At 51.6% G+C, this 14,959-nt stretch overlaps 1 protein-coding gene across 8 annotated transcripts in view; it reads right to left on the reverse strand.

The window, feature by feature from the left end:
- Positions 1-12,978, reverse strand: part of NLGN3 (neuroligin 3) — a 48,910-nt gene extending 35,932 nt beyond the window's left edge. For 3 of the 8 annotated variants that reach the window (XM_077307444.1, XM_077307443.1, XM_077307434.1), the window contains exon 1: positions 12,514-12,676. The gene's annotated coding sequence lies outside the window, so the exon portion shown is untranslated. Of the gene's footprint in view, positions 1-725; positions 792-11,533; positions 11,704-12,200; positions 12,424-12,513; positions 12,677-12,960 lie in introns of those variants that run through there. The other 5 variants (XM_077307435.1, XM_077307437.1, XM_077307442.1 and 2 more) reach the window with 5 other exon arrangements.
- Between the last annotated feature and the right edge of the window lie 1,981 nt (positions 12,979-14,959).

Raw genomic sequence — 14,959 nt, forward strand, 5'->3', positions numbered from 1 at the left:
CCAACATGCAAAACAGCCTATTTGAAAAAATGCTGAATCCCAGATCTTTGGTGAGCTCAGGATGGCTAAAGCAAAGTGCCGAGGAATAAGTCTCCTCTGGAGTTCCTATGTTTACATTACAAAAGCAGCAGATGGCAAATTTAAACATTGCCAGCCATTTGTATGAAATGATGCAGCTTGTTGCCAGGGCTGGCCACAGTGGAAAACAGCCTTCAGGAAACAATCATTTTGTGCCTTCATTATATTTATATCCTGCCTCTCTTTTCCCAAAGAAAAATACAACCTATATGGGTGGTTCTCAACCTAGGGGTCGCAACCCCATTTGGGGTCACCTGGCCCCTTTGTCGGGGTCCCTTGGTTGGTTGCCGCGGCAGTGGTCAGCAGCGGCTGCAAGCGGCAGTGATGGGCAGCAGCGGGGCAATGGTGGTGGGCGGCAGCAGCAAAGCAATCGCAATAGCCACCTCCACGCTGCCCAACCGTTGTGCACATGCACACATGCGTGCACATGCTCCTATGCGCATGCTACCCGTGTACGTGCACACACAGCCCACACACGCCATCACCGCCACCCCACCGCTGCCACAGTAGGGGTCGCGGCATGGGAGTGGTTGCTATATGGTGCTATATGGTGTAGTGGTTGGACTAGGATCTGGGAGACCTGGCTCTGAATTTGTACTCTACTTCAGACTTTCAATGGCAAGTTACTCTCTCCCAACCTGACCTACCTTGCAGGGTTGTTGGGTGGATAAAATGGAGGAGAGGAGGACAATGTTGTAAGCTGCTTTGGGTTCCTATTGGGGAGAAAAGTGGGGCATAAGTACTTAAGCAAAAAAATATTAAATTCAAGGTGGTGAACAAAAGATACATGTGAAATACCAATAGGTGAATGCAATTAAGTGGAGGGGGCTTTCTGCCTCTCCCTCCTTTACCTGCAGATGAATGACTGTGACATCTGGTCTAGGCAAGTTAGTAGAAGAGCTCTCTGTCCTCCTGCTAAACCTGCAGAATTCACTTTGATGGCCAGTGATGGCACCTTTGTGTCACCTGGGGGCCGGTTTATGCAGCTTTAATCTCAGGGTTACTCTATGAGGGCAAAGAGGTCTGATGCACACAGAGCTGTCAAGGCCTGGTCAGTGTGTTTGCATGTAAGCTGTAAACAGATCAGAGGCCCAGAAAGAAGCAGCCAGGCAGGCCAAAGGGAAGTGAGGAACTGGAATGCCGGCTTGCATGAAAAGACACAATGGGATGGGAGACGGGGGGGGGGGGGCTGGGACAGGCACTTCGTGCAGCCCGCAGGGTGTGAGAGCACTCTGTTAAGTTTCCATGGCAGAGTGGGAGTTTGAACCTGGCTCCCCAAGATCCTAGTCCAACACTCTAAGCACAATGGCATGCTGGCATGACAAAATCATCATGTTAAAACCCCATTTGCACCAGCTTATGGCATCCAACTGGTGCACTGGACCCCTGCCTCAGCCCTCATGGAGGCAAATGGTCCTCATTGGTGGCAGCATCAGGGCATTCCTCTGGCTTTTCTCAGCTCCACGAGGCAGGATTGCAGAGAATCCTGCCCTTGTCTCCAAGCCTTGGCACTGGCACATAGCGGGCAGCTGCTCCTCTGCCTCTGCACCAGGCCCTGCCAGGAACAAGCCCAGGCTGGGAGGCAGCAACAGCTACACGGAGGACTCTCTCTTCTGCTGCTGGGTGGCTGAACGGCTGAATGGCTTGGAGGGAGTCGCTCAGAAAAAGCTCGCCTCAGACACCATCCTGGCTCAAAATAACCTGAAAAGATGACCTCCTACACATTACACTGTCACACCTGGGTAGCCCCGCCCTCTGTCCTGTGGTGGCCTGCAGAACAGGTGCCTCATGTTGCTAGGGGCAGCCAGAGGCGTTCTTCCTCCCTAAAATAATCCTGGGGACCCTGCACCAAGCATGCCAGAGAAATACAGGTGGGGAGTGAGCAGGAAAGCCACAATCAACCTGAGGATTTTTGACACCCTTGGAAAATGACTTTGCCACACACACCCAGTATTGCAGGGAAGCCCCCACACCATCTGCTTGCCACACACTGCAGGGAAGCCACACCCCTCACTCACACTGGTTTCACTGGGGCTCGCTGCAGAGCCATCACCACCCAACAGGGAGGATTGGGAGGCAATGGCAAAGTGCACAGACCTGCACACACCCAATAAAGGGAGAACAAGCAGGTTTGCAGTGGGCTGCTAACTGGGGCTGGGGTCACCGCTGTTTGCTGTGGCAAACCCTGACACGGTGCATGGATGGGGCAGCAGTAAGGTCAGTTTTGGCACCCTTCACTCCTGGTGCCCTAGTGTCTGCTGCCCCCAAGGGCATAGCCTGCCTCAATCCAAAGGGCTGGATGGAAACTGTATTGTGCAGGGCCACCAGCAACACTTTCATGCTGCACCCTCAGGAAAAACCTTCTTGGTTCCCAGTTGTGATGGTACTGCTGACAATCTAGCCTGAGGCATACATGGGCAGAACCTCCAGGAAGAACATTCCATCTCCTCTGGGGGATGATGTGTGAAGCAGCTGAGTAGACCAGGGCTCTGGCCCAGTATGTCCGACAAAGACTGTGGCGAGCATGTTGCAGAAACGCAAGCAAGAACTCACCATTCCCTCAGAGACACTGGGAGCACAACCAGCTAACATGCCAACCTCTATCAATTTTTTTGGATAAAAAATTTATTTGGGAATATCTGGAAGAGCTGGCTATTTATACTGCACCTTACAAACCTGGCTTACAAACACCTTTCCCTTCCTCTCCACAACAGACATGCTGTGAGATAGGCAGAGCTGAGAGAGTTCTGATAGAACTGTTCTGTGAGAACAGCTCTAAGAGAACTGTGAGAAGCCCAAGGTCATCCAGTTGGCTGCATGTGGAGGAATGGGACCTCAAACCTGGTTCTCCTGGGGCATCATGAGGTAGGTTATAGGAGAGGTCTAAAAGCACAACCACCTAGAATTCTCCACTTTCAAACAGAAAAGCAAGCTTCTAGCTCTTAGGGTCTGCAGAGGAAAAAGTCCCAACACAACAGCCTTGTAGGGTTCTGCCATCTTAAGTGTGGGATTCTTCTCCACTGCCCCCATTCCACCCCAGCATTAACCCACCAAATCCAGACTGCAAGTGGCAGAAGCAGAAAGCAGGCACAAACAAAGAGCCCAAAGGGCTACACAACCAGAGTTGACTCAAAGGAGCGAGTGCATGCCACAGTCTTCAATAAACACAAAGAAAAGTTCAGCATTGCTTGGCTAAGTCACCAGAGAGGGGAAGGGAACCGTTAAACCTTGAGTGCACCACAAAACATATCTACCAAGTCCAGCCAAGAGGAAATTTTATTAGAACAACCACCCAGCAGCCGAGGATATGATTCATGCTGTACCTGTTCCAAGATACTTTCAATCCAGCTTGTATCCATCTGCCCCTAGGATGGGTATCGTCACAGATTTGGAGGAGTCAGCACTGCATGCATCACTGCTAGAGCCACATTAGAAAACCAGAGCCATATTGTCCCCAATTAAAGGAAAACAATAATTACTCACACTGCCCCATTGCCTTTATAGCTGTAAAGAGCAATCCACACAGTCCGCCCTCAATACCTATGGAGACTACAGGAAAACTATCACTAACGGGTGAGATGCTTGTCCAGGGGTCCAAGTTGCACCATCTCAGACTCCAGATGGGCACTTCCATGAATGTATGCTGCTTCATCCATGTAATCCAGGGGTAGTCAACCTGTGGTCCTCCAGATGCCCATGGACTACAATTCCCATGAGCCCCTGCCAGCGTTTGCTAACAGGGGCTTATGGGAATTGTAGTCCATGAACATCTGGAGGACCACAGGTTGAATAGTAAAGGTAAAGGTAAAGGTATCCCCTGTGCAAGCACTGGGTCATGTCTGACCCTTGGGGTGATGCCCTCTAACGTTTTCATGGCAGACTCAATACGGGGTGGTTTGCCAGTGCCTACTCCAGTCATTACTGTTTACCCCCCAGCAAGCTGGGTACTCATTTTACTGATCTCGGAAGGATGGAAGGCTGAGTCAGCCTTGAGCTGGATACTGGGATTGAACTCCCAGCCTCATGGGCAGAGCTTCAGACCTCATGTCCGCTGCCTTACCACTCTGCGCCACAAGAGGCTCTTTCACAGGTTGAATACCCCTGATGTAATCCATCTCCTCTAAGATAGAAAAGTAGGAGGTGAAGAAGGAGGATTCCAATCTGGTCTTCTCCCTGAGACTCTACTTTTCTATCTGGGAGGGGCCTGACAAAGAGTTCAGTCATGTGTATCCTGCTCACTAGCAATCCGAACAGCCAGAGCCCAGATAAAAGCTTATAGGATCTGAACTGCTGCCTACAAGAATGTACTAAGCATTTAGTCGAAAAGCTCAGGACGGAGCTACTGTGTTAAGGTTCAGCTTCCCTGCATAGTGAACAGGTGGTAGCTGTCCTTTCAGCACCACACCATCTCGTCTGCCCCAGAAAACACAAAGGAAGCTCTGTACAGGAATCTCTGTGTAGAAGAGGTTGCGTAGCCCTGGTGTGTGTGTTTCTTTAACTACCATCATTCCAACCCATATTTTGAACCAAGAGAATTAGCATTTCTGTGGCAGGCTGAATCATGCAAATCAGGCATCTTTTGCATTTATTTGCTCCATGAAATTTATCCAGTTCCTAGTAAATTTCAGAAATAAGCAGAGAGATGCAACAGATTACTAAAGCTGGAGCCCCATTCCCTAGAAAGACTGAAGAAAAGGCTCCCATCTGGAAGCATTGCAAATTATCCTGCACATTCCCATCTTGTTTATGCATCTGGATCGGCCCATTGATCAGGAGGGAGAACCTCGCAGGGCTCCCAAAAGATTTACCATACAAAGGATCATGGAGAACACCAGCTGTGATTTCTAAAGCTCTTGCCAGTAGAGGAGAATGAAAACACCACAGAGGCCCCTAATGATGCGGGGAGAAACTGCAAAGAACCATTGTCAGACTCCAGAACTCTGAGGCTCAAATCCAGTGCCTTTACCTTCCAGGACCTGGGGAGAGGCAACTACTCAATCATCTTCATGTATCACCCAGTCTGGTTACTGCAGCCCTTGAACAAAGAGTGCGTATATGTTAAGGCCTTGGCTGGACCATCATGGAACCAGAAGTTATAATTTCTGGTCACTCTAGATGCTCAACGGAACCTTCCCAGAGGCTCCCTACAGAAGCCGCTGTTCTTGCATGATGTCAGGCTTCTGGGGAGTTGTTCATCCAGAAGGCAGACAAATGGCATTGTGCATGCAGCCAGCAACCTGCCCAGATTCCATGTAAGAGGCTCAGCAAGATTCCTGTTCCTCACCAGGCACAGGTTGTCTACAAATTGAATTTCACACTTGTGTGACCTTGAACTAAACACGGATGGGCCTTGGGAGTGGGAACTGCACCTTCCCAAGAGGAACCTGTCTACATGCTTCCTCCCTAGCTCTACTGTCAGCCTGATATACCGGCCACTCGTGCCCTCTCCTCTTGCACAACCACCAACTGCAGGTCAGGACCCTCCCCAAGCCTTCCAATGGGGAAGAGTGGACGACAAGTTCTTTGTGCAAAAGTTGTCTCATATAAAGTGAAGAGTTCTTCCTAGTGTGATGCTAGGCTATAGTCCAAAGATCCAACAGAATGGGGGATAGGAAGTACCAAACCTTCGGATCTGGGCCCAAGGGGTATCCAGCAGACAGAACAATGAGAGCCAGGCAATGTGGACAAAATCCAAAATGACCACTGCCAAAGCAAAAGCAGGACTGAGCAGGGACATTTTATAGCCTTGCCAGGCCAAGAGACACATAGGCTGCCAGAGTGAGCAAGGTGACCTTGAGATCTGAGAGGACATCATTGTCCTGGGAAACCCTTCATTTTAAATCCTTGAACATAGATCCATAGGTTCATGGCTTTTGCCATTCCGGTTCCTGGGACGCAGAAGGCCTTTTCTTTCACCCTCTCTATGGACTACTACAGGTTCTGGGTGGCATATGCAGGTTCTAATGGGCATGGGAACCCTACAGCAACTGTTATCTTTTATTCACAATGAGGCATGGATGCACATAAGGCTGACAAAAATAATGGGCAAACAGGCCCCTAGACTCACTGAAGGCTCATTGTCCTGGTACCTATCCTAGCCCTTTCTCGTGCCTTGAAGATGTCAACCCTGATTGCTCCTCTGAACCAAGACAATTATCTCTGACATCTGGATAGCTGCCAGCCTCAGGCCCCCACTCAGGTAGGATTTTGCTTGTTCATTTCAAACAACAGAAGAGCCTTCACTCCAGTTGAATCACCATCATCAATATGGAACTTCCAGCCAAAGGCTCCTTCCCATTTCACCAATGGTTGCTTCTTTTCCTTCTCCAGCCCTCTTGCAAGAGTCTGCTACAAGCACCAACATCCATATAATTTGTTGTTGCAGCATTCCAGCTGAATGTATGACTAGACCTCACATCTGAATGAAGGGGGTGGAAGGAAACAAGCAAATGATTACAATCTGTGATATACTCTATGCTCACAGCCTTGCCTTATGCGGGGACATAGGGAAATTTCACATACTGCATGTTCATGTCTCAGTAACGACAACAACCAAGTGATTATCTGCACATGCAAATCCCAAACATCAAATATAAAATAACCATGTCAAACATCAGGACTTGTGATCTGCAGAAAATGAGGCAAAGCAGAGATACTCCAAATAACAAAGTTCTCAGACTGAGGAGCCAAGCTAAAGTAAGCAGCTTTATACGGCTAGGTGGATCCGTGTTGACCCCCTTGAATCACCTGACCACTGCAGAGCTGGTAACTGCAATACCACCTTCAGCCATCTACAGTGATGGTGCTAAAGAGCAATAACGAACAAGCCAGCAGGAACCTCCTCTGGCAAATTTCCAGAGAGTGACACGCCAAGTCCCTGCTGCACAGATTCACAGATTCACAGGTCTCACACCAACCAACACAGTCCACTGAGAGCCATTAAGGAGAAGTACAGGCATGTGCAGAGCTGTCATTCAGTTACCAGCTTAACAATATAGCAAGGACTCTGGCCTGGTCACATTCCAAGTGAAACCTGGCACAGGCAAGTCTCTCAAATTTGATCCCACCCCCTGAAGCTCAAATAACTTGTTTTTGGCATTACATTAAAAAAGCATTGGCCTCCCAGATAGCCTCCAGTCATATTTTACATCTCAGGCAGTGTTGCTGTGCCACAGTCCATGTCTCTCCTTCAGCCTCCACGGCACTCCTCAGCATTTTATTCCAAGCTCTGCCAGAAGTGGGGCAGGCATGCTAACAAACAGGTTAAAAGATTGTGTGCATTTATGCATGCCTCGGAGAAGTCACTGTATGCTTTGGAGAGGTCAGTGACTTTTTATCATGCAGAACATGAACGTTATCTAGCTGGTTTTCCCCCCTTTCTTCATATAAGGCCCAGTTTATTTGTTGTGTTCAGTATGTCCAGGTTGATTTAAAACACTTCTGCTTAGCATTTATACAACACATTCTTCATGTTCAAGTACTCCTTTAATCCCTACATCACTCCTACAGTGTCGGCCAGAATTAGAATTGCAGATAGGGCACTGAGGCTGAGGGACAGAGAGAGAGTAGCTAGGCTAAGGGTATTGCAAGTTTGTACTGGAGAGAGATTTGAGTCAGGGACTTCCAGCAGGTGCACCACTTAATGCCATAGCAGTATTCCTGTGGAGGGCCATTTATGGGCTTATCAACTTTCCCCAGAAGCTTGTTTTTTGGAACGCATGTCCTGGTTTCTGCACACAGCTGCTGCCACATGGAGCAATTTAAAGGTGCCTCTTCCACATGGTGCCCCAACCAGTCCTGCCCTTTCTAAGAGAGAAGCTAAGCTCTCAGGCTGAATACTTTGCAAACATTCAGGCCATAGCCCAAATCAGCAGTCAGGAAGAATATATGGAAGGAAGCTTTGCCTATCTGGAGAGCACGCCCGAGAAAGGAATACTAATGCTCATTATATCCAACCTTCAGATATTTAAACTAGCACCAATAGCTCTTCCTGGTACATACCACTCCAGGCTGCAAAAGGGCTCAAATAGAAGCTTGCAATCAAGGTGTGAACTGGCTCAAAATGCATTCTCCTGCTACAGGCTTCAGACCTATGCACATGGCTGCTCCAGTCCCAGATTCATCTCTGCCCATTATGACACCATCCGGGAGGAAGCAGAGACACCAAGCCCCAACAAGAGACACACTAGAAGCTCTCTGAGCTCTCACCTGCCCTTGTTGCTCACACTGAGAGCCCCTGCTGTGGTCAGCGGAGAAACGCAATAAGGGAGAGGTGGAAGCCAGGCAAGCCTGCTAGGGAGGTCAGGTGGGCACACCTGGCTGCCTCATTGCAGCTATGGCACCAGCATGCCTGCATCATTGGCCAATTGTAGGATCTTTTGCTTTGATTCTCCAGAAAACCCTCTATTTTCCTGACAACATAATGAGAGGCAAGGCCAAAACTACAGACAGTACGGGATACCAGCACATACCCCATTCACCCAGAACATTTTGAGCAGCATCTAAAAGCCTCACTTGGCTACTGAAACTTAATGTCCATTTTAGAAAACAGCAAGTAGTAAGGAGCACTGGAATACATCTGAGCAGGTACAGAGTGCCTTCCCTTCATCTTTGAGAATGCAGTGCCAGTGCTCCATGTGTGTGGGGAGGACAAGAGGGATTCCAGGCCACAGGAAACCTTTCAAATAAAAGTCTAACTAAACTAAATGCTAGGATATCAGTGGCTGAATCCTCCGGGGGATCTTCAAATGCTAATATAGGTCTCAGGGGGACCTGATTCGGATCAAAGCCATGCAAGGGGGAAAAGGGAGACTTAATTCCCCTCTTGTGTTTTGTTGCTATAATTATCAATTGCAAGGAAAAAGACAGGCTGCCTGTCTTTTTCCTCCTTAAGAGCCCTGCGGAAGTGGTTCAGTGAAACTGTAAGGGGAAGAGGGAATTCAAGTCCCTCTTTCCTCTCCATGTTGTCTCATTCTGAGGCTCTGTGTGGCTGACACTGGCCTGTTAAAATCCTTAGGAGGAACCCAAGACTACAAAGTTACCGGACTATAAAAATGTGTACTGGTTTGCTTACATTGCCTGTTTGAGCCCTGTTAAAAAGATAGAAGAAAGAATACAAAACTAAGCAATCTTTTTCCATTTAGAAGTGCTCTCTACCCTGGTCTCCTGGAGCTGATTCACACTCACCATTAATAACAAGCCAGTAAGTTGGCTATGAAGATGCCCAACTGCAGAGCATCGTTTTCACTCAGGATGGGCTAGACCCTCTTATACTCCAAATGGATCACTGACTGGCAGGGCTTGAATACAGGACATGGGAGATGTCACCAGCATAATTAGTGGAGGACACTTCTGTACTCTCCTATCAAATGCTCAGCTTCAACTGCCTCCCAGAAAAACAACTATCTGAAAAATGACTTCCTGCTGATAACCAAATGGGCTTCCTGCCTGGGATGCCAACACTTAGTGATGAGCACAGTCAGTGAGATTACAGAAGCAGACAAAAAGAATTGCAATAAACCAGCAAAACCAAGGAATCTTCCCAAATAGCATCAGCATCAGCATTTTATACCATGAAACAAACAACTTGTAGACATGTGCAGATGTCCGTTATGCTGTTGACCTTTGCCTTCCTTTATGCCTATGTAAGTATCTTTGGTGAAGCATGCATTTCTTTTCTTTTTCTTATAAGCACATTTCTCCTGTTATTCTGGTGAGCCCAATTCCCTTCCCCCCCCAGTGGTTGCTTTGTCTAAATGGATATGTTCTGAGACATGTCCATTTTGTCACATCTTATTTTGCACATTTGCTTGCTTAAGCAGGACACAATACCAACTTAGCATACAATAACAACTATGGATACATAGCTATGCATAACTCTTCAAATGAGCCCTGACCTCTTGCAAATGTCATTAACCTTGCCCATTACTGCTATCAACCAGATGCCTCCTGGTTCTTGCTTGCTTGAACTACTTGCTTCCATTAAATATCCTTATAGTCCATACCATGAAACTCACTGCTGTGCCTGCTCAAGGGTAGTGCCCCAACCTTACATTAAAACAGTTTCTTAATGAGCCACTGGAGGAGATGCATCGGAGCCACTAGAGTTCCTGGGAAACTTCAGTAGTCCAACCCAGTTAAGGGAGAAACCACAATTTTGTCACATACACCCACCCTTCCTGATACTCCTGGGATATCAGGCTTCAAAGTGTGAAGGTAACTGTGGTCTTCTCCACTGTCTATACAACTTTGCATTCCATGGAAGGCTGTAGATGAGGGGAAGAAGACACACCGCCCTTCCTCCATCCCAGAATTTGCCATTCCAAAGGCCTGGAGTGGCTGTAGGTGTTGCTTCCTTTATTTGCTTTATTCATATAATAATTATATGGAATAAATGGGGAAGAGCTGTCTGAACTCGAATGTATAAAGCTGCTTTCAGCATTGACTGGCAGCAACTCTAAAGACTAAGATCCTTCGCATCATCTGCTACTTGATCCTCTTAACTGGAGATGCTGAGGACTGGACCTGGGACCTTGTGGACACCAAGAAGAAGCTCCACTACTGAGCCAAGGGCCATGTGCTGTAAATGGATAGTTTCAGAAGGTAGTCATGTTGGATTCCAATAGAACAGCTCCATTAACATCTCAGAGACTGAACAAGATTTAGGGAGTGTGAGGCTTTGAGAGAAACCCGACCCAGACTCACCCAGACTGCTGCAAAGAGCATTCGGGCCTCTAAAGAGCAGCTAAGGCCCAACCAGGCCAGGGGCCTGCAACTAGGGTGGTCATCCACTTCCCAGATACAAGGATTTCTATGGTGGCCTTGCCTCCAGAGAGCCTTCAGGCTGAAGAAGCATTTTTCATCCTAAACCAGAATGGAGGATTGAGATCAAGTTTCTAGCCCGTTAGCAGAAGTGAGGCAGCAAGGTCAGCATGTGCACTGTTTGAGAGGCAGTTTTTGGACCATTACCTGGCAAAATGGGCCAGGCAAAAGCATCTCTAGCATAGCTAGTCTAGCCTTCCCTCATTTTTTTAGAGGAGAACAAAGCAATCCTCTTAACAGGCCTGAACAGTTCAAACACCCAAGGGTTCAGCTGGAAGAGTTGCACTTTCCACAACTCCAGTGCGGGAGTGTCAATCCTTGTGTCACGTCACCATGGGAATGAGCCCTGAAGCTATGCATCCAGTTCCCCGAGGGCCAGGCTACAAGCAACCCTGGCTGGATCCCGGCCGGGACGACATGCCCCCCTGCTGTGAAGACACTTGGGGCCTGGTGCTCCCCTGCCCAGCCTTGGCCTTGACTGAGCGGCCATCCTTGTGTCCCCCCCAGCCTACCTGGTAGGCCAGGACAACCAAGCCAAGCCCACCCATCAGGTGCTCCTTCGGGTGGCCCCGGGAAGCCCCTTTTCAGCCAGGGCAGCACAGCCTTCAGGGATGGTGGTGGGCATCAGGTCTACCTGGGGCCCCGGGAAGCCTCCCTCGCTGACAGCCGGCGCCACAGGGGAGGCCGGGCTCCTCGGGCAAGGGCAAAGGCCGCTCCTCCTGCCTCTGCCAAGCCCCAGCCGCCCGAGGCTGCTCGCCGGTGTGCCCGGCCTTCCCCCGGCCACCGAAGGCCCCGGAGCGCCCCGAGAAGCCCGCCTGGCCCGGAGGATGCCACCCTGATGGCCACGCGGCCGGGCGAGGCGGGCGGCAGGCAGGCAGGGAGGGCGGGCGGGAGGCAGCTCCGGGCCGGCCGGGCCCGCAGGACGCGCGACGATGCCCGCTGCCGGGGCTGGCCAAGGAGAAGCCGGGAAGGAGGGGCGCGCCGGGGACGCGCAGGGAGGAGGCCCCACCCACCCCCGCCCCCCGCCCCCGCCCCCGCCCCGCCCCGGGGGAGAGTGGAGAGGGCGCCCCGAGCGCCAGCCAACAGCCCCCCCCCCCCGCGCCTGCTAGCCCCCCCTGAGCGCCCGCGCCCCCCACGCGCGGCCCTCCAGCCAGCCCCGGGCGGAGAGGGGGGGAAGCGTGCGCGCGCCTGACCGGCCAGAGGCGGCTCCCCTCCGGGAAAGACCCCCCCCCCATCTCAGCCTCCGTTTTGTGCCTTTTCTAAAATGGGGGGGGGGCGCTGCGTGCCATCCTCCTCCGCACCGTCTCCATGGCAACGCCACCGAAACCGGTCGCCGCGGCGGCCCCCCCCGCCGCGCCTCCTCGTCCTCGTCCTCCTCCTCCTCCGCCGCCCCCGCACGCGCGCCCAGCCAGACGCTCAGGGCCGCGGGGGGGGGGGGGTCTTGCTGCAGCCGGAGGGAGGAGGGGCGGCCCCGGGGGCTCCCCGCCGGCGGTGGCGGGAGGGGGCGGCGTCTGTCCGGCCGCCCGTCTGTCCGGCCGTGGCTCGCTCGCTCTGTCTGTCTGTCTGTCTGTCGGTCCGTCCGCGCCAGGCGCCCGCCCTCCGCCGCCCACTCACCTGGCCGCGAGGCGCTGCAGCAGCGGGGGCCCCGTGGCAGCCATGCCGGGCACCAGCCAGACCCGTGGCGGCGGCGGCGGGGGAGAGCCGGGGGAGGCGAGCGAGATCCCGCAGCCGTCAGAGCCGCCCCGCCGAGCCCCGGAGTCCCCGCCCCGCGCGCAGCCCCGCCTGCTCTTGGTCGGCTGGCCGACCCGGGATCGAGCACGGCGCGTGCACGGCCGGAGGGGGGGGGAGGATGGGCAGCCCGTAACCCCTTCGCCGCCTCCCCCCAGCGAGCGCCGTCCCCCATCCCTTCCCGAAGCGCACGGTCGGCGGAGGGGCGGGGCGGGGCTGGGGGTCAAGCTTGGTGGCGGCCACGGCCGGGGGGAGTCACGGCTTCCCCGGCCCCAGCGAGGATCCACGGCCGCCTCCCGCCTCCATCCCATGTCCGCCACCCCTGCAGCTCACCTGTGGCTCTGTGTCTGGCAGGTGAACCTGGAGAGAGCAGGAGTGTCTCCATCACCCCGCCTCCCCACTTCTTTCTCAACTGACCCCCCCTCCACTTGGGCCTCTATCCCACCCCCAACACTATACACCCTCCCTCTGCCAATGCCCTCCTTACATATGCATCCCCCCCACCCCCAGCCAGAGAGGAATGGCAGCAGGCACACTCAGGACCACTGGTGGTGCCCTCCCCCTGCCTGGAAGCTGCCTTGCCACAGCAGCGTCCCTGGGAAGCCATCCCCTGTTTGGCTCACCTTTGCTTTATGCCTCCCTGCCCTATGCTGCCCCAGAGAGAAGCACCAGGAAACCCAAAGCCCAGTGTCCATTCAGCTCCAGCCTTAGCTCCACAGCAGGGGACCTCGCCACGGCACTGAGAAGACTGTTCTGACTGAGCAGGAATATCAGGGCTCTCTCAACCTCACCCACCTCACAGGGTGTCTGTTGTGGGGAGAGGAAAGGGAAGGTGGCTGTAAGCTGCTTTCGGGTAGAGAAAAGCGACATATAAGAACCAACTCTTCTTCTTCTTCTTCTTCTTCTTCTTCTTCTTCTTCTTCTTCTTCTTCTTCTTCTTCTTCTTCTTCTTCTTCTTCTTCTTCTTCTTCTTCTTCTTCTTCTTCTTCTTCTTCTTCTTCTTCTTCTTCTTCTTCTTCTTCTTCTTCTTCTTCTTCTTCTTCTTCTTCTTCTTCTTCAGGGAGGGCCCCCAACACCCATATCCCAAGCAAATGTCTCATTTGCCAAGCCCCATTCTCATGTGTTACTGCAAAGCTTGTGGCATTTACAGTTGCTGTCTGAGCTAGCCAGCCGAGGTATTCATAGGTGCTGTCAGAGACCCACAGTCCCTTTAGCTGTCCCAGCCCCTGAGGCCCCCTACTCACTCCTTGCAGAGCTGGAGATGAACAATGGACCTTCCTTCCCACTTGCCACTGGTGAAGAATGGCGGATGTAGCGCTTTCCCCCTCTGGTGGCTGGAAAGTGGGCAGAGAGTGGCTTGCCAAGGGACACCTCTGCCCTGATGTCCCTGCGGTGCATTCCTAGCCACTCAACCAGCCTCTTAACTATTTTGCTATTGATTCCAAACAAAAATGTGGACTTTCCTGTGGCAAGGAAAAGATCCAGAGACCTCCTGAATCCCCTTGCCTTGTTCCAGAGACACACCAATTCTGAGCCCAGGCAGGCCTTAGCCAAGTGGCAGGAGGAGCACAGAGGACTCTATCATTCCATGCAGATGATTTATGAGGCAGAGGGGTGTATGTTAATGCAGGGGTAGTCAATCTGTGGTCCTCCAGATGTCCATGGACTACAATTCTTATGAGCCCCTGCCAGCAAACGCTGGCAGGGGCTCATGGGAATTGTAGTCCATGGACATCTGGAGGACCACAGGTTGACTTAATGCTTTAGATGACTGTAACAGGGATGAAATTAAGGACAGAAAAGGCACAAACAACCTTGATGACATCACCCCCTTTACAGATCAAGGTCTCCTTCAAGAGAAAACAAGTGTTTTTAAACCAAATGCTTGGAACAGCCAGAGCAATGGATGCTAAAATCCTGACACTGGGGCAGCACAAAGCAATGTCCAAATCCATAAGACACCCCTCAGTTGCTGAAAGTAACATGGGAGGGGGTTTGGCAGGGCAGAAAGGAACTGTACTCAGCACCCAAAGAAAGGTACAGGAGGTGATCTGTGGGAAGGGTCTCTAGGGTCAAAGTGTGGCGGATCCTAACTGCTTAAAGTTGCAATTTCAAGTCAGCAAGAAAGATGAGTCAGTGTCAAGATAGTGAACATGGCCTAAAGTCGCTAACCCAAGAAGATTCACTCTACCAACATCAGCATCTAGCTGCTGTTTCTGGTAACAACCAATTAACCTTCTCTTGTCCATTTCCTGCTCTGTGGATTGAGTTTATTTGGGCTGCATGTGAAGCTGTGCTCTGTGATCCACAGTAGAAAAGTGCAAGTTTCTGC

Source organism: Paroedura picta, chromosome 13, assembly GCF_049243985.1.
Source record: "Paroedura picta isolate Pp20150507F chromosome 13, Ppicta_v3.0, whole genome shotgun sequence".
Classification (NCBI taxonomy): Eukaryota; Metazoa; Chordata; class Lepidosauria; order Squamata; family Gekkonidae; genus Paroedura; species Paroedura picta.